The sequence below is a fragment of the Anastrepha ludens genome, chromosome 5 (genome assembly GCF_028408465.1).
Source record: "Anastrepha ludens isolate Willacy chromosome 5, idAnaLude1.1, whole genome shotgun sequence".
Classification (NCBI taxonomy): Eukaryota; Metazoa; Arthropoda; class Insecta; order Diptera; family Tephritidae; genus Anastrepha; species Anastrepha ludens.
This window is the reverse complement of record NC_071501.1, coordinates 66556491-66576984: the sequence shown is the minus strand read 5'-3', so window position 1 is coordinate 66576984 and position 20494 is coordinate 66556491.

The window sequence follows — 20494 nt, the reverse complement described above, 5'->3', positions numbered from 1 at the left end:
GGGCCCTGTTCAGTTATACAGCTTAATTAAGAACCTGTGGAGCCTCGGTATAGCAAAAAAATAAAAAAACGTACATACCTTCGACCACGGTAGCCGAATGGGATAGTGCGTAGCTACCATTCGGCAGTGAGCGGGCTCGAATCTCCGACCACAAAACATCACATGATAGAAGCAGTTTCTTCTAATAGCGTTCGCTTCTCGGCAGTCAGTTGAGATAGTGTTTTCAATAGATTCGATGTCGCGGTTGAACTCTATCTCTAGAGTATCCAACATTCAAAGTGGAAATAAACGGTGGCTAAGTTTTAAGGCCGGTGTTGATTTCGAATAAAATGCAATTTTTTTAGAAAATTAATATCATTTCTCTTTGTTATAATAATACTGATATGCCTCAATTACGTATGGAATAAAATATTGGCCAAATGGCCGCCGCGGTCTCGGCGGCACACCTCCATCCGATGGTCCAAATTTTTGATGACGCTGAGGCATAATTGATTTTTTTTAAACAAATTTAAAGCCTCTAAGCGCCAGCTGTGCACAGCTTGTTTTTTTTTTTTACTAACTAAAAGTAGACATTTTATTATTCATATATTAGATTATTATTTGTTGTGTTCACCTTTAAAATTTAGAGAAGAAAAATATATAAATAATAACCAAATCGCAAGCAAATATTTGAAAATATTATTTCCAATGCTGTTAAAAGCCTCTCAGCATTCGTGCCTATTAGCATCTACACAAAAAGTATTAAGTTAGGTAATTTGACCTTTTTGCAAAAATACAAGAAACGAATGAATTGATTCACTGCAACCGAAAGCATCTTTTCTTTAGGCCGTCCTTTATTCTGCCTCTGTACATTCACATTTCCATAATATCTCTGGTCAAGGTCAGACAAGTGCACAGGGTGGTGCAAGCACAGATATATTTTGTATTATAAATCATTTTGACACAGACAGTTTTTCCGCGCGAAACCTTGCTTGTGAGTCTATCATAACTTCGCGGCTGGAAAAGAGTCGCTGTAGGTATGCCTAACGACGTTAGCAAATATTCGAAACTTTTTACTCGAGTATGTTTGTTGGAAGTATAGATATACACACATATATAATTATAAGTAAATGTTATTTTGTTGTCATCATCAAAATGCAAAAAATGTGTTAGAAAAAACAATACAGCACTTCAAAGTAACCATTTGGTGAGCACTTCGTGGGAGGGATTTTAAGCTAAAGAGCTTATTATTACCGAGCCAAATCGCGGGTATGAACATCTCCTTACTACTCTTTGGGTTCAGTAAGATAGTGTTATGCTCAGTCGCCAAGTCTGTAAATTTTTTTAACACTAAGTGTTATAAATTCAAATTTCTTTTCGAAATTCACTTATTCTCACTAGTAATTCATGTTCCATTTATTAATGTTTTTGGAAAGCTAATATATTACAATAGTTTGGGGAAAAATAAATATATTATTTTTGCATAAGATTCAAAACTTTATTTACGATTTTTCAGGATGTTCGATTTGGGTTATATATAAACTGTTTTGTTTTATAATTTGTTGCCATTTTGAAGGGAGCTTCATAATGTCTCTCTCGTAGAAGTATTGGTACTTATTGGCGAAAAACTCTTGTTATCGATTTTCGCAATCTTCTCTTGATACCAATTTCTTATCACTCAGTTCGGCAATGAGAGAAAAATATGGTAATCCGCTCTATATGGACGATGCATTAAAACTTCCCAACCAAACCCCCAGAGTTTTTGCCGAGTCACTACAGACGTGTGTGGCGGAACACAACCCTCTTCTGTTGGCCAATTCTAGCCGTTTCCGGTCAATCGCTAGCCTCAAGCGATCCAGTTGTTAACAGTGGAGATCTAAATTTAGTGTTTGGCCATACGGAAGCAACTCAAAATAAAGGATTCCTTTCAAGTCCCTCCAAATACATAGTAAAACCTTTCTTTAGTTAGGCCGTTAGCCCTAGTTTGACCACCGTTTGAGCTGCTTTATTTTGCTTTGACCACGATCGTTTTCGCACAATATTATCGTATGTGACTCCCTTCACCATCCGTTCAGAAATGTGCAAATTTCATTCCGTTTAGCCAAAACTTCGCAGATGGGAATTCCAGCCATCATGTTTTTTGGTGCTAATTGGTGTGGCACCAAAACATCCAGCTTCTTTTTGCATCCAGCTTTGCGCAAATCATTTAAAATTATTTTGTGGTCGATCTTGAACTCCTGGACGATGCTACGGCTACTAACGGGCCGGTCAACTTCGACTATTTCTTTGATTTTATGGACATTTTCGACAACAGGCCGGCCTGTGCGAGGTGCATTTTTAACACCACGAAAGCCTGAACAGAATCGACGAAACCAAGATTGCACGGAATTAACTGTTGCATTATTGGCACCATAAACACCTCTCACGATTTCAGCGGCCTGGCTTGCATTTTCGCCTTTATCAACGAAAAACTGTAAACTGCTGCTACAACAATAACAAAAACAAGCAAGAAAATAATGTATTTACCTATCGCCAAACTAATATATTAAATCTATAGCCTCCCATCTATATTAAAGTTTTCTTGGATAAAATTTACTATCACACGTTTTTATCAATTGTATTTACGATGTCAATTAATATCAAACAATTGACGGTTGAAATAATATATGGAATTACTTCAAGGTAATCGGCCTAAATCGGCCGCCGTAGCCGAATGGGTTGGTGCGTGACTACCATTCGGAATTCAGAGAGAACGTAAGTTCGAATCTCGGTGAAACAGCAAAGTTAAGGAAAAGTTTTTGCCGATAGCGGTAGCCCCTCGGCAGGCAATGGAAAACCTCCGAATGTATTTCTGCCATGAAAAAGCTCCTCATAAAAAATATCTGCCATTCGGAGTCGGCTTGAAACTGTAGGTTCCTCCATTTGTGGAACAACATCAAGACCCACACCACAAATAGGAGGAGGAGCTCGGCCAAATACCCAAAAAGGGTGTACGCGCCAAAGCGAAGAATCATGTTTCCGCTTGATATATTGTCAATATAAAGGTAATCCTGGGTACTTATTTATGATAACTTATATAAGAAATTAAGGTTTTGCTCATTTTAATTCATCTTTCAAGAGATGCTTACATGCAAGCGACCTGTGACCACCCTGTACACTTAGTTATCTACGCCTAGATATCATACTAAATTTCATGAATTGAAACAGTTGTTTGTGAGCTTGTTTTTGCCAATTTTAGAAGTCATTTTCTACTAGTTGGCTTATAAGAAAAAAGATAAGTACTAATAATTGGCGGATTAAGGCATTGCACATTGAATGAAAGCGGTTCGAATGCTAAAAGAAAGGTAAGGAATTTCAAATAGGCTCTAAGGCTGAATTCTATCGCTGCGTCACCTTCTCTTTTCGCTTTCCATCTGTTGGCCTCTTGCTTTTATGTTGGCAATCTTATTGTGAAAAGCTTACAGTTTGGTGATTTTATGTCACTCAAAGGTGGGTACATAATTGCATGATAACAACATATGGCATGAGGGCGGTAAATTAGCTGACTTTTTTGGTGCGTGACTTTGTCACTTTCTTTTTAAAATCGATCTAACTTTTAATAGTTTTTGTTCTTATTTTTGAAAACGTTTTGCCAATAGAAATCCGCTTATTCTTATCAACCTACTTTTAAAAAGTGAAAGCAGACTTTTGGTGTATTATTATTGTATTGTTCAGCTTAGTTAAGTTCGGGTATATATTTTTTGTCAAAAGATTAGTTAGCAACTCAACCGTCATCCATCACCGAGTTCCGAGAACGGAATGAAGTGATGCAATGCGTTCCATTTTTTCACGTATATTCTTTTGCAGAGCAAGTATGCGAATAATATTAAATCAACGATGCTTTCATATAATTTTCCACTTAGTTAAGCCTTAATGCCAAAGTGATCTATGCAATTTTTGGAATATACATATATTTTATGAACTACTTTGGTTACCTTATTTTATATTTCCCTTTTTTTATATTTTATATCCACAAGCTCTTCCTATATTCAATAAATCAAAAATCATGAAACACCAAAAACATCCGCCTATTGTGGCCATCATCACATTGCCAAGAGCCAAGTGAAAAAAATACATTGTTGGTCAATGGTCTTGAAAATATTTTGGCAAATGTACTCCGATTGACGTTGATTTATGATTTGTCCATAGCTATGCTGGTACGCATGTATGTATGCCTAGTGGGTTTTGATATTTGTGGGTTGTGCGTACCATAGAAAAACCACTGCGGTGAGTTGGGAAATTCGCTGATGCCAGCATTTCCACAGTTGTGGTCTACTCTATTTGATTGTGGCAGTTAACCACTGGCTTTAAACAAAATTTTTAGCTTTATTTAAGTTATATTAGTAATACGAAACTCAAAGGAATAGTAATGGAATTGAGCATTCGCTCATGACTGTCTTGGAAGCAAACGATTTTAAATTAGCTCATTTAAATGCAAATTTTATTATTTATTTACTGCATAGTGAGAGACTTAGTAGATAAGTGCGCCGTATTTAATCCCCTTGAGGCAATCTCTGAAATATAATGAATGCAAGTGCTAGACTTTTGCAATTTTTGAATCTTTGTGAACAAATATTTGACGATAATAGAATCCAGCAGCTGTTGAGGAAACGCGCTCAACAAACCCTCCCATTTATACTACATACAAATTATGTATTATGGAAATAAAGTTATGAAAAATGTATATTCAGAAATGTATTATAATCAAAATGGGCCAGGCAGGAATTACTTTGTAATAAATTAAAAATAGCATCAAGAACTTTTTTCTTTCCTAGTAATGGTTAATAATGAGGAAGTTTGCAATGATATTGGAGTACATTACAAAATGATATTGGAGTATCAAATAGTAGCTGTTAGATGCTGAATACACATATGCAAATATTAGGTAGTCGGAAAAGTCTTTTCGTATTTTGTCAATAGATCTCGTTGGAGTCATCTATCTCCAGTGCTACCAATCACATTGTGTCATATCATATGGAATGGAAAGGTGACATTTTAAGCTTCATTTAACCAAAAAAAAAAATTAAATTCGGAGAAACTGAAAAAAAGTTATAGCTGTTCAAAACTGAGTGAAAATAATGAAGAAATTCGCTATATTTTGAAATTTTTGTATAAAAAGCAAAAAATGCCACGCAAGCCACCAATGAAATTTGTGAAGTTTACGAAGACGATGCTGTATCAGTTCGTGTAGCACAACAATGGTTCGCTCGCTTCCGTTCTGGAAATTTCGATGTGAAAGATGCACCTCGCTCCGGTCGACCTATCGTTGAAAAATTCGATGAAATGATGGAAAAGATTGACCAGGACCGTCACATAAGCTGCCATGACATCGCCAAGGCACTCAACATTCATCATCAAACGGTTTTGAACCATTTAAAAAAGGCTGGTTACAAAAAGAAGCTCGATGTTTGGGTACCACATGAATTGTCTGTGAAAAATATAATGGGCCGAATTAACATATGCGATGCTTTGCTGAAACGAAATGAAATCGAACCCTTTCTGAAGCGAATGGTAACAGGAGACAAAAAGTGGATCAAATACGACAATAATGTGCGAAAAAGATCATTGTGCAAGGGTGGTGAAGCTCAACAAATGGTCGCAAAGCCAGGATTGACGCCTCGAAAGGTTATGCTGTGTATTTGGTGGGAATCATCCACTATGAGCTGCTCCAGCCTGCTCGAACGATTGATTCTACACTTTACTGTCAACAACTGATGAGATTGAAGCAAGCAATCGAAAAAAAATGGACAGAACTGATCAGCAGAAAGGGCGTCGTCTTCCATCAGGACAACACTAGGCCGCACACATATTTGATGACTCGGCAACAACTGGGAGAGCTTGGCTGGGAAGTTTTGATGCATCCACCATATAGCCCTGACCTTGCATCGGACTACCATTTGTTTCGGTCAATGTAGAACTCCGTTAATGGAGTAAAGTTGGCTTGTAGAGAAGCCTGTGTAAATTAGTTGTCGCAGTTTTTCGCCGAAAAACCACAAAAGTTTTACACTGATGGAATAATGTCTCTAGAAGAAAAATGGCAAAAGGTGGTCGACCAAAATGGTACATATTTGGTTTAATAAAGTTCATTATAAATATAAAAGAAATGAGTTGAAGTTTGATTAGAAATACGAAAAGACTTTTCCGACTGCCCAATACATTGAGCAGCAAACTATAATTTTGATTCTCCTTCCGTTGAATTTTCTTTCTGATTACCAAAGCTCGTTAGAGAAATATTCAAAGCTTAAATTTATTTACATTGATTCCCTTACAATACAATTGGCTGAGCTAAAGTAATAATGGAATATGAATAATTTTTATTTCGCTCTAATGGCCACCGAAGACAAAAAACAAGCAAATACTCACTCGTTTATTTGAACTACTATAGACAGATGTAGTCCTCAATAGTAAAGAATTCGAATATAATATTTAGGAAGTACATTTTAATTGCATCAGTGCAAAAAAATTTCGCGAAAAAACAGTGCCGCAACATTTTGAGTAATTTTGACTACTTTTGTTTTTTGTTTTTTAATTTTCATCATATAAATCAAAGTTTATTATAATTTAATTTATAAAAGCTCCACAAATTTGCAAACATAATTTAAATATTTAAGAAAAATGCAAACCAGTTATCAAAAATTAAATAGAATTAAACTTGAAAATTGCACTTTATTATATATTATTACAAAATTGCGTACCTATTTTTTTATTTGAATTATATTAAAACATTTCAAATTGTGACGAAAATTTGTAAAATTATTAATTTCACACAAAGCTTGAAATTTTGATTTAAATGCCTTTTGTTTTAGAATAAACTGCATATTTATTTACATACGGGTATATATGTAAAAATGAAGAACTGTTTTGTGTGTCAGCGTTTCAGCTATGAACGGCTCAACAGATTTCTTTCATTTTTCTCCATTTTGCTTCTTTCTGGCTGTGAAAGGCATAGGAAAACTTCAGTGAAATGGTGATGCCGGATGCTCGAAATATCGAAAAGGAAAAAAAATTTAAGTTAAATGAGGCGCTTTAACGGTTCCTTTGTATTCAAATATTAAATGTAAGCAATATTAAACAACTTTGGGTAGGGTTGTCAACTGTCGACAAAGATTGCTAAAAGAGTATTTAAATATACTAATGCATAAAATACCCCAACACTGTCATCAAACGGAACGTATTTGAAAACCGATATAGAATGGTTTTATGTAGGGTTGCCACCTATCAAAAAACTAATAGCAACCAAATAAATCCATTTCTGACCGACAAACAGCAATGACTGCATATAACGTAAAGATCAGGTGTCGAGGATTGTTTAAAAAGCTACGAAATTCACAAAAATTAACCACGTTAAAGTCCGAATCTGGTTCCAAGAGCTCTTTCTAATATATTATTTTCAAATAAAAAAAAAATTACATGGACCAACACCAAAAAGTGACAGTGAATTTTTTTATAAATTAAAAATATAAAATTATACTCTTAAAGCGTTAAGAAGGTGCGAGTGTTTACGTCACTGATTGCATATCGATAGTACAGTTCGAAATGAGTCTCTGAAAGCTCTTAACTCCTATAAGCTCTTAGCTCCTTAGTAAGTAAAAGTGCCAGCGCACAGAAGCCATAATGAGGACCCCTCTCATGACGAAATTCACTTTGTGTATACATATAATATATTGCGTATGCTCATAAGTCTCCGCCCTCGTAAAGAGCTGTCACTGCTGATACTATTTTTGTGCTCGCTCCAGTACTATACTGGTAATTTAAAGGTGTATCGTGAGGTCTCGATCGCAGTAGTTGACATTCGTTTGAAGCGTAAAGATCCTTTTTTATCTGACGTCAAAAATGTCTACGTTCGTCCCAAAAAAACAGCATTTCCGGGAAGTAATGCTTCATTATTATTATACCTTGTAAAAAAAAGTGCAGCTGAAACATGTCGTATATCGATCAATATTTCCGGGAATCACACTCCATCGAATACAACTTGTAAAGAGTGGTTTCGACGCTTCCAAAGTGGCCATTTCGAATGAGTGATAAAGGTGAACCAGGTCCAACGACACCGAAAAAAAATTTTGATGTTTCAAAGGTTATGCTGTGCATCTGGTGGGATCAGAAAGGTGTCATCTATTATGAACTCCTTAAACCATCTGAAACCATCACCAGCGATCGTTACTGACTGCAGCTAATGCGTTAGAATCGAGCTCTCAAGGAAAAGCGGCCGGAATGAGACGGTAGACATGACAACTGATTTTGCTGCATGACAACGCCGAGCCAAACGTTGCTAAATCGGTCTAAAAATATTTAGCGGGACTGAATTGGGAAATCTTGCCCAACCTGCCGTGTTCCCCAGACATTGCACCTTCGGCTTACTATCTGTCCCAATCAATAAAATCAGCTCTTATTGGACAGCGGCCCACTTCTTACGAGAGCATCGCAAAGTGGCTCAACGAATGGATCAAGTCAAAAGAAGTCGAGTTTTTCGGCAGAGGAATCCGTATGCTGCCTGAAAGATGGGGCAAAGTGGAAGCTTCCAACAGAACATACTTTACATAATATCACTTATTAATTAGCTGTTTAAATAATTCGTAATAAATCTTTGGCTAAGAAAGGATGGAAACTTATTCCCATACCCAATAAACATATTAAATAAAAACTTAACAGAGTGAACTGAAATCCGTGAAAAAAATATTTTAATACCCGTATGAATATCATTTACGAACAAATGAATATGGTTAAGAAAACAACAAACCCTCTTTTAAAGAGACTAAAATGCACAGAATGCCAAAAACCAAATTTCAGGTTCGGCTGTGGTGAAGAATGAGTTTATTTACTTACTTTTTATTATTTTATTTGTTCTATGAAAATAATAACTGCAAATCTTATTGAAAATATACCAATTTTTTTACTGATATATCTACCATCTATTTGTGGGACAACATCACGACGCACACCACAAATAGGAAGAGTTGCTCGGCCAAACACCTAACAGAAGTATATGCGCCAATTATTTGTTTATTTATTTTGATCTATTATTGACTTAAAGTATCCATGGAGAATGTTTTTAAAATAAATACATTTTCAGACGTTTATATAGGGAAACGAAAATTATTGAACCCATGCGTATATTTTCATTTGTAGGCTGATTGAAATGTGCCTTTCGCTTTTGACTACTAAGTAAAACAAAAAAATTCGTATTCCTTGTGCTAAATTTGCACTGGAAAAAACTTTTAGTTTTTCGTCTTGTCGGCTTTTGCATTAATTCATTGTACTTCATTTTATTTTTTACATAAGCCTAAGCATCTACAGTAGAGCGTCGATTATCCGAAAGCCGGTCATCCGAAACGTCGGTTAACCGAAAGGAAACATGACGCCTTTTTCGGATATAAAGAATAAAAAAAGTAGGTACAAATGAAATAGAAACGTTTAATAGAAATGACTCAGAGAGCGACGCAAGGGAACGTCATGATTTTGGCATTTTCCGTGTCTTCATCGATAGCATGTTATATTTAGGAGATGATTCATAGGTATTGACAGCGTTGTACATAGTATGTACACACTTGCTTTCTGTCACGCGCTTTATGAATTGAAGTTAGTATCGCAGTTCCTAAATATAACAGCGTCGGTGGTGTTATCGTGCCACGAAACGAACGCGCATTCGACGCCGACAGTTTTGTTTGGGCAATCTCTCATTAATTTCAGGATGGACACTCAAGTATTTATTGAGTGGTATGACGCTGTATTCATTCCAGAGGTTAAAAAACATCAGATAGAAACTGGAGACACTAGAAATGTTTTATTAGTATTGATAATTCTCCAAGTCATCCCTCAAACCTTTCACTTGAGAGAGAAGATGGAAAATTTAAGGATAATTTTTTGTCACCCAATGTTACCTCAGTCGTTCAACCTATGGACCAGGGGGTGATCGAAGCCTTCCAACGTTACAACAGAAAAGCGTTGCTTCGTAGTGTACTAATCGGCCAAGAGGAAGGTAAAACAATTCTTGAAATCTACAAAGGTATTAAGTTGAAGGATGCTGTTTACATGGCAGCAGAAGCGTGGGCTTATGTCAAAGCTTTTACTCTAAAGAAATCCTGGAATAAGCTTTGCCCAGCAGTTGAATCCGGAGCTAGCCTTACATGAAGAACCAACAAATGAAAACTTTGTTTCTGAAATGGTTGAGTTGCTGAAAGAGGTTTCAGGATTTGAAGAATGTGGCCAAGAAAACGTGCATGAATGGCTAGAATTTGACGAGGATGATCCTGGCTACGAATTGTTGATAGACGACGATATAATAGCACAGGTTCAAGTTCCTGAAGATGACGTCGATGAAGACGAAACTAGTGATGACATCGTCTCAGCTGAAAAATGTCCATCCAATGAAGATGCCTTTAAATGATTTGAGACTGCTATTAAATGGTTGGGACACCAAGGCGAATGCGATTCTGTGCAGTCTTTAAAACGCCTAAGAGATTTGGCGGCAAAAAAACGAGTCTAAAAACTTAAGCAAACTAATATGTTCGACTTTTTTTTTAGATTAGTTTTGTACTGTTAAAAAATGTTTAGACATATGTATTTATGTACCGTGTGTGCAATTCCTACTTAAATGTGACTATTCATAATATGTACTGTACTCTAGTGTATCATTCAATGCATTACATACATAATATGTATTCCCAATCCAATGACATGTTTTATTACCCTACCCTCAACAAAGAACTGGAATTTTGCAAATGTTCGTTTATCCGAAAAATCGATTATCCGAACACCCTCTGCACCAATTGTTTCGGATAATCGGCGCTCTACTGTAAATACATAAGCATCTAACTTCAATTTGAATTTCTTCTGCTGTAATAATACAAATTCATTTCCAATTACTTTACATTTGAATTACCTTTGAATATTCCGAACCACAATTGTAAATGCTATTAACTACCTAGGCAACAACTCCACAGCAATTTCAATTTCTTACGCATTGTTTTTCAGGGTTACCTTCTCCTCACTTTCACTACAACACACAGCTTCAAATATCACTCATACGCCCAATTGCACCTTCTGCTCATACTCTCCATCACATTACGAAATATCTTGCAGTTTAGCTCAGCTACTCACAAAAATCAATTCTCTCAAAAACAGAAGCAAATTTTGCCTAGTTATTCAATTTAATTTTATTACTCAAAAAAAGGTCAAGTCGCTAAAATGAAGATGTGGTTTTGTCGATTTTCACTCATTTACCCAAAAATAGTGAAAGCATAGGAAAAATTGACATACTATACGCCGAAATAAAAACGTGACTGAAATTTCTAAATCTATGTAATACTATATATACATGCACAAAAAGCAACTTTAAAGTTTGTAATAGTATTAGTAGTAAAAACAAGAAAACATCGACGCACAGGCGACTAACAAATTTTTCGGATCATTGCACACAGCTGTTGTGGACAGGCAGATAGTTAGGGAATATGGTGTCACTGAGCTAACTCAGTGGACAACGATGCTGGGATGTGCGTTGGGTAGTTGCCAGCGTCACTAAATTGAGTTGAGTTAACGCCGAGCTCAACCAACTACTTCTTAACTGATTTATGAGATACTTACATTAGCGCAGTGGGTGGTAAAGAATATTCAAGAAGTGAATTTAACTACACCGTAAAACGCTCCTTATGTTAGAACAAATAATAGTTGAAAATGTATGTATATGTCCTGCTGGACATTTTTGTAGGTAATCGGCTGGCTAGGTGGCATATACTCACCTTCGGATATTTTTATCACCTCGATTCTAGACTGAGCACTATAAATTTGCCTGGCTAGCTTACAGTGCTTTTTGGAGCTGACATTATTGGAATCTCAGCCAAATAACTTATTTTATGGAATGGTAGCAAATAGCAGATAGTTAAATGTGTGATCAAGAATGGCTGAGCAGTTTTATTTTGTGATGGTAAATAGCTGTAGGATTGAATTTATATGGTGAGTACTGAGATATTGCAGTGTAATTTAAAAAGTAAAAAAGGTTTTTATAAAGCAAAGGATTCCGCGTCTGTGGCGAAAATGTCTCCTTTTTAGGCCACATTAGCGCCCGCTGACAGTAGTTACACTTTCAAAGACTATTTTATAACTTGATTATAAAAAATTTGTTTCATTTTTCAATATTCGTGTATGTTTTGATTTCCATCGATATTACATACTTATATACAAATTCCTGGCATTCGCTTTTTGTGATTGCATTCGATGAACGTTTGACTATTTATTACATTTCTGGTCATATTTTTGTGAAATTATTTAATTTGTAAAGCGTTTGCACAGCAGTGAGAATAGCAATCGAATATAATACAACTAGATCAAATAATAACGATGAAACAAAAGTATAATTGAATAAAGTCGGTAGCCCAGCAGGCTACGTCAACAGGAAAAGTGTTCAAAGTTCTTCAAAACTTAGCTGAAGACGAAATAGCGGTGGCCACACCTACGCATGTTCTGAATTTGACGTCAAGTAATGAAGATTGGAAGATAGTACCATGTGTAGAAGTCCACGCAAGTGGGGAAAGTTACTGATCGCCATTCACTTAGGAGTGGCCTGGACGATTCTTCTGCATATGGTTCAAGCAGCTCACAACGTCCGAGATTAGCCCTCTGGGTAGTTTCCAAACACCCATTCGTGAGTGAGCTAAAGTGAGAAGGCGACACATTCCAGGATAGCTGGCTGTACGCTGGGCCACTCAAAAATCCCCTCCAATGAAAATATATACAAAGCCTCGGATGAGAACTGCCTTTACTGATGACGATCCCTGCAAACGATATAAGGAATATGATTTGAGGGCATGCACCTGGAATGTCTGGCCCCTTAATGGGGAAGGTGCCTCTGCCCGGCTGGTTGATGTCCTCGTGAAAATAAAGGCTAACATCACTGCCATCCAAGAGATGCGATGGACGGGGCAAGGAAAGAAAACCATAGGACCTTGCGACGTCTACTACAGCTGCCATGTAAAGTAGCGCAAATTCGGTGTCGGATTTGTTGTGGGAGAGAGACTTCGTCGCCAAGTACTGTCGTTCACTCCGGTGGACGAACGGCTCGCAATAAACTGCATCAAAGCACGATTTTTTAACATCTCGCTCATTTGCGACCACGCCCCGATGGAAGAGAAGGGTGATGCGACCAAAGATTTCTTCTATGAGCGCTTGGAGCGATCCTATGAGCGCTGCACCAGCCAGGACATAAAAATCATGATTGGCGACTTCAACGCCAGGGTGGGCAAGGAGGGAATTTTGGGTCCCACAGTCGGAAAATTCAACCTGCACAACGATACATCCGATAACGAACAGAGGCTGATCGACTTCGCCGGGGCCCGAAGCATGGTAGTCTGCAGCACCAGATTCCAGCATATAAAGATCCACCAAGCTACCTGGCTGTCCCCTGATCGAAAAACGCGAAACCAAATCCATCATGTTGTGATAGATGGAAGACACGCTTCTAGTGTATTAGATGTACGTATGTATGTAGATCTGAGGATCCAACATCGACTCGGATCACTACCTTGTTGCAGCAAAAAACGTGCATCTACCTACGCAAAGAATGTTCAACATCGAAAAGCTGCAATCACAACAGACAGCCACTCGACCCTCACTCTTGCTCTCAGAGGTACTGCCCAACAAACCGGCATGCACGAGCAATGGAGCAACATTTCTCCTTCTCTACGTACCGCCGCCGAAGAAGAAATCGGATTCCGGCGAGCCCGAAAAAACACTTGGTACGACGAGGAATGTCATGTTGCCGCCGAAAGAAAAGATGCTGCCTATAGAGCCCCGCTGCGATCGGGCGCAACACGAGCCATATGGGATCGCTACAGAGAGCTAAGAAAGGAAGTGAGACGTATTATCCGACAGAAGAAACCAGAGGCCGAAATACGTGAGTGCGAGGAGCTTGAGATGCTCGGCCAAAAGCGCGTAAGTCGTTATCGTGCCAATTAAGAAGAAGAAGATCTTTGTATTCTGCTAAGTAGTTTGATATTGTATTCTCTTCCGAGATCTCTTTCACGTCTTTCCTTGAAACTACTGATCCGTATGATACTTGGCCATATAACGCATGACATGTAAAAATGTTGCAACATTATCGGTCGTTAAAGAGTCAGCAGCCGTTCACTCCTCCCAAGGAACTAGTCAAGTTAACGAAGTTTTCGATAGTCAAAAAGGTCAAGTCATCAAGTCGCCAAAGTGGTCAAAATTCAAAAGAGTAAAGTTGTACAGAAGAAGTAAGAAGTCGAAGGGGTATTTTTTATCAGTTTTCAAGCCGCTAAGAAATCGTTTACCACTAATATCTGTTGAACTCTGGAATTGTACAATATAAAATTCATGTAACACTTTTATATAACGAATTTGATCATTCTTAGATAGGTAGGTAGGTAAAATTATTCAAGTATCACTAAGGTACTCCCCAAGTAGCACTGTAGCGCCGTTTTGATGTTATTATGAGACCTCCAACAGGCAGATATATACAGCCAACCAGAGCTGTTGATGTAATGGAGAAGATTGATGGGACTTAGGTTGGCGCACTGCCCAAGGCTGTCGAAGAAAGGATTACCCAGTGACTTGAATCGTATGGCTGCCAAACTCGGATATTCCACTCCCCACACCTTCTGCAATAAAAATACCTGCCGTTCGGAGTCGGCTTGAAACTGTAGGTCCCTCCATTTGTGGAACAACATCAAGACGCACACCGCAAACAGGAGGAGGAGCTCGGCCAAACACCCAAAAAGGGGGTACGCACCAATTATGTATTGGAGGTTGAATTAGTTTTAAAGGTTTTTTTTCGAAGATTTGGGGCTTTATTGTGAAAAAACGGTACAAAATATTTTATTTGAAGTATTGGCCATCGCTAGCTACAACTTTCGCCCATCTTTCGGGCAATTTCCGGATGCCGTTTCTCCAAAATTCTGGCCGCTGCTTGGCTATCCATGACTCAACCCATATTTTGGTAGCCTCGTACGAGGAGAACCGCTGGTCCGCCAAATCAAGACTCATATGCCGGAACAAATGATAATCGGAGGGAGCTATGTCTGGACTATACGGCGGGTGGGGTAACACTTCCCAGCCAAGCGTTCCAAGGTATTTTTTGACAGGTTGAGCAATATGCGGCCGAGCGTTGTCATGTTGCAAAATAACCTTGTCGTGCCTTTTTACCGTTTCCGGCCGTTTTTCTTTCAATGCCCGGCTTAAACGCATCAATTGCAGTCGGTAACGATCCCCCGTGATTGTTTCGCCCGGTTGGAGCAGCTCAAAATATACGACGCCGACCTGATCCCACCAAATGCAGAGCATGATTTTCTTGCCGTGAATATTCTGCTTGGCCGTCGACGTTGATGCGTGGCCGGGCAAACCCCATGATTTTTTGCGTTTTGGGTTATCGTAGTGGATCCATTTTTCGTCGCCAGTCACCACCCGATGCAAAAAAACCTTCCGATTTTGTCGCTCGATCAGCAATTCGCACGTAAAAAATCGCCGTTCGACGTCGCGCAGCTTCAACTCGTACGGGACCCAATGTCCTTGCTTTTGGATCATTCCCATCGATTTTAGACGCTTGCAAACGGTTGACTTATCAACGCCCAATGATTCAGCAAGCTCTTCTTGGGTTTGGCACGAGTCCTCGTTTACCAATTCCCCCAATTCCGCGTCCTCGAACTTTTTGGGCTGGCCAAGACGCTCCTTGTCTTCGGTGTGAAAATCACCACTTTTGAATCGTCGAAACCAGTACTCACATGTTGAAATCGACGGAGTATGGTCTGGGTAGGCCTCCTGCAGCAATTCACGGGCTTGGGCTGTATTTTTTTTTTCAAATTGAAGCAGAAAAGCAAAGCTTCCCGCAAATTGCGTTTCGACGGCACGAAAGTTGACATACTCGGAGCACGAAAACACTGCGTTGTTTATACTTCAGCGAAATGACAGATACTGATAAACAAAGCCTAAGGATGAGGCTGTGTGTCACCTTTAAAACTAATTCAACCTCCATACATACATATATTTCATTTATATTACTTTAAGCCTTATGAAGGCGAAATCTCTGAGTGTCATTGAAATTTAAGTACAAAATTGTTAAATAAAATTGTTACATAAAATCATATTTTGCTCTTACATAAATTCATTCCTTTTAAAATAGTGAACAAAAAATTAATTACTTGCAAGAAATATGCTGAAATTTAAATTTAATTTTTAGCTTTTCGTCCGACTAGAAATTCAAAAATTGTTTGCTTTTCCAACACAAATATATTCAATCTAATTACCGTGACCTAGATTGGCCCTTCCAAGGCAGTCCCAAGCAAAAGGTTTTCTTCCCCTTTCATCATTCTTCTTTGCACCTCTTCACTTTGAAAATTGTCCTTCAATTTGAATACTTGTGGCAATTATTTCTGTTAACTGTCCATCAAAGCACGTGGCAAGTGTGTCAACACCAGCAGAGACGCAAGTAAATTCCGGCTCCGGCTATTTCGAAATCACTTTGCTCTATACAAATACAAAGCGACTAATATTAATATTTCACCCACCGAGCCCCCGTACAATCGTATCCAACTCAAGAGCAACCATATTCAACACAAGCCAAACAAGCTGGCCATTTAATTGCGCACAGACATGCAAAAATTCTCATATTTACGCAGTTACAAGTAAGAAAATTGACAAGGTTTTAAGCATAAATAAAGGCCTCTGGAAAGTACGCCCACAATGGCAATAATAGCCTATTGTACTTACATATTTAGTTCAGCAGCAAATCATTGAGTGTCGCATTCATTGCTTCAATTCATAACTTGAGGACAGACAGCTACTGTCTTTTCATAGTAGTCTTTAATTTTCCAAATTATGGTGTTTTGTACTTGGATGGAATATAAACGTAATTTTTGTATACTTATACTTATATACATATTTACATGTATACATATATACTCGCTTACTGTTTCTTTTTTGGAATTTTGAGAATCTGTTATTTTCAGGGTAGTTTCGAAGCAAAGGTTAACTAATCACCCACAAACAAGTATAAATAATCTCGCATATTAAAATTGTAAAATTTTAATTTATTCACATTTTAATGTCTACTGAAAAATTAATTTTAATGTTAGCAATAAGTTTGGAAAATTCATGAACTTCGTTATTTTATCATTCTCTATGTATTAAGAGTTTCCTTCATATAATAAAAATTCACATCAGAAGATAGAGTTCAAATATCTGAAGTCTATAGTATACCATAGGTTGAGAAGATTATTTGTGCTCGCAGCCCACTTCCCTCCAAATCTCGTCTTAAAGCATATCCCTTACGCATTCAAAACTACTCCTAAATTTTTAGGAAAGAACTTCAAGTGTAAGCACACGAATGTGTACTACATCTTTGGGTTTTCTCCATTGATAACAGCTGCTCGACATAAGCAACAGCTACGCCCGCGATGTTTTAATAGACGCACTACATATTGACAAGTTTTGACTACATAGATTTTTATTTCTTAAAATCAATTTTTATTTAATACTTATTATATATATATATATATATATATATATATATATTCTTTAGAGTTCTTAATATTTAAGTTTTATTATTTTTTTTTACTGTGTTAGATTTATAATAAATATCATATTGATCCAGGTTTCAAACTTCATACAATATTTATAAGAATTTTATAATTTTTCATCCGAATTTCAAAGAGAAAAAAAAAAACGTGTATGAGTTTTTATAGTCTGTTTTATTCTAATACAATAAAGTGCAAGCATGGAGCCGTTGAAATTTCTTGTTAATTTTTGATAACTTTTTTCCTTGACGGTGTTATGTAAGGAAAAATATTTTTTATAGTGCCAAGAATCTCATTTTTCGTGTGGCTACCAATCCGGTCTCATACACACATCTCATTTGTATGAATCAAAATTGGAAACGGGTTTATTTAAAGCCATTAAATGTATATTTTTGTTACCTCGAAATACGTGGGTCTCAGTTATCAAATGTCAAAAAAGTTCGTTACTTCATTTAATGCAGCAGCATCGCTGAGTTGGTTAAACTACAAAATGGAGTGGGGAGAAGTTTAGTTGCCGGTTACTGGCGTGGTGAACGTAATAAGAGGAAGTGTGTATTTTAATATTTCACAGATGCTGCCTGTTGTCCGAAGTTGTCAGTGTGTTTATATGTACTATCAGTAGCAGCAACAACAACAAGTGAACCATTCTGAGTGACAGCGAATATCATTTGATTGGAGAACCCCAACAGTGAGAATAGAAGTAGCTGAGTTTGTAAGGAGCATCAGCTATGGCGGCAACATTTGAGGTAGCAGAGATAGCAAACAGTTCAAGAAGAGGCAGAAGAGATGATCTCCGAGGCAAAGCGATAGACATTCAAAAAGAAAATGCCATTACATATACTCAATAATAGATTACTAGGTTTGGCCATCCGCCCCGCTCACACAAATATAAGCACTCGTCCAATCAGTTGTTGTTCAGGCGGCAACGAAATAACTTGAGTGGAGACGGCGTTGATTTTTTCTTTTATCACTAACACACTCAAAATCGCTGAGAGCCGGTTAACGGTCTGATCTTGACATCTCTATAAATCGTTTCCCCACGACATAGACCAGCATCAACATGATAAGATGAAGAGGAGCAACTGAGAGACTCAGAAGGCCGTTGAATGCATTGAAAGGCTTCCACGATGTATAGACCAAAACGATGTATAGAATATAAAGAATCGCTGTGCGACTGAGCTCACGCGTGTGCAATTTATTCCTGCACTTTTGTTTGCATTTCTACATTTATCTGCAATGTCACTCCCCTCGTTGAGCTCAATCTAATACTTTATCACTCACAAATTTTATACAATTACCTATAAAACTTCAAATAAACAAACACAGCCACATAGTCATTAATTCGCCACCTTGACATCTGTGTGGCGTCTCCATTGATTGATGTTAAGTACTTAATTAGTATTTTTTTATTTTATGCAACTCAAGCGAAAAGTTTACTATCAGGTGTTTTTTAAGAGCATGCGAATTTAAAATGATAAAATTTCAGATAATTTCATGAGACTTTTTTTTTCATTATGATATCCGGCATATGTCGGCCGTGACTACAGGTTACATTTACAAAGTAAATTTTTAAAAGTTGCAAGCGTAGTTCTGGCGTTAAACGATTTGTGATGATTTGTCAAACCTTACTGGAGGAAATATCAATACAGTTTGTCATTCTCTCCTGTCAAACCGTGATTATCGAAAACGGCAGTTCTCATGCAGTTTAAAAAACACCCGATATAACTACTTACGAAACATACGTATGTGACTGCTTATAATTAATTTAAAAAAAATTGTTTTTTTTACAGTTGATTAAAACACATGGCGGCATTCAATTAAATACACTTTTATAGTTGAGCGGATTTATTGCGAATAAAAGTTTAAATAATTCTGATGAAAGCATTTCAGCTAATTGATTAAAATTAGCGTTAGGTCTGGCTTAGTAGAGCAATTAAAAATTTGCACGCAACTGAATTATTTATTATGCGTAATGAATTTATTACCCGTAGTTTGAAATCAGCGCGAGGTAAATTAGAATTTAAACCTCAACAAATCTCTTTAATAAATATGCAACGAATATGGGAAATTGCGATGGGAAATTTAAATCGCACAATTTTCTAAACTAAGCTGAATACTGAAACTTTTTAAGTGCAATTTGTAAAATTCATTCTTGTCTAAAATATAAATAAGCAGATTTTATATTTCAATAAGCATTTACGTTATCATTGCGAACAATAAAGAAACTGGTGCAATCATTATAAGAGTGGCAAATTGTTCTTAAAAATTTTATAAATAGTCAACTTTACTGTCTTTGCTGTGCAGCACATCATTGAACGATTTATACATGAAAATCGGGTGAGAAATACGGGCAGAAGTGCCTCAAGCAAAACTTTTAGTGGTGAACCATCTGGTCGAGAGTATCTACACCTTCCTTAGTGGAAATATTGTAAAAATTTTCTTCAGATTTATTTTTGTTATTCACATCTGTTTCTTTTGAATGACGCATTTTTTTTTTTTTTTTTTTTTTTTTTTTTTTTTATTGAAACGTTATAAAATTGGTATACATTTCATGGTATTACGCCTAGCATAAGCTAACAAGTAACATTATTCTATCCTTAACATTGAAATTTAAAAACAATTATAAATATTTTACAAACAATTATACAGCGTTGGCGACTAAATCTCGTGGCTTAGTTCTTCGAAGTCTTCTTGTGCAGACTGTTTTGGTAAGCTCTGCGGCCTCCGGGTTTATGTGCTCTTTCAGCCTGGTTTCATGGTTACTTGCAAGAATTTGGATTATATCAGCGACTTTTTTCACCGACAGATCCTTGTGCAGGTCGTGATTTCGCATATACCAAGGTGCGTTGACCATGTCTCTGAGAATCTTATTCTGCAGGCGTTGTACAGCTTCAATGTTTGATTTAGTGGTACATCCCCATAATTGAATGCCGTATGTCCATACCGGCTTAACT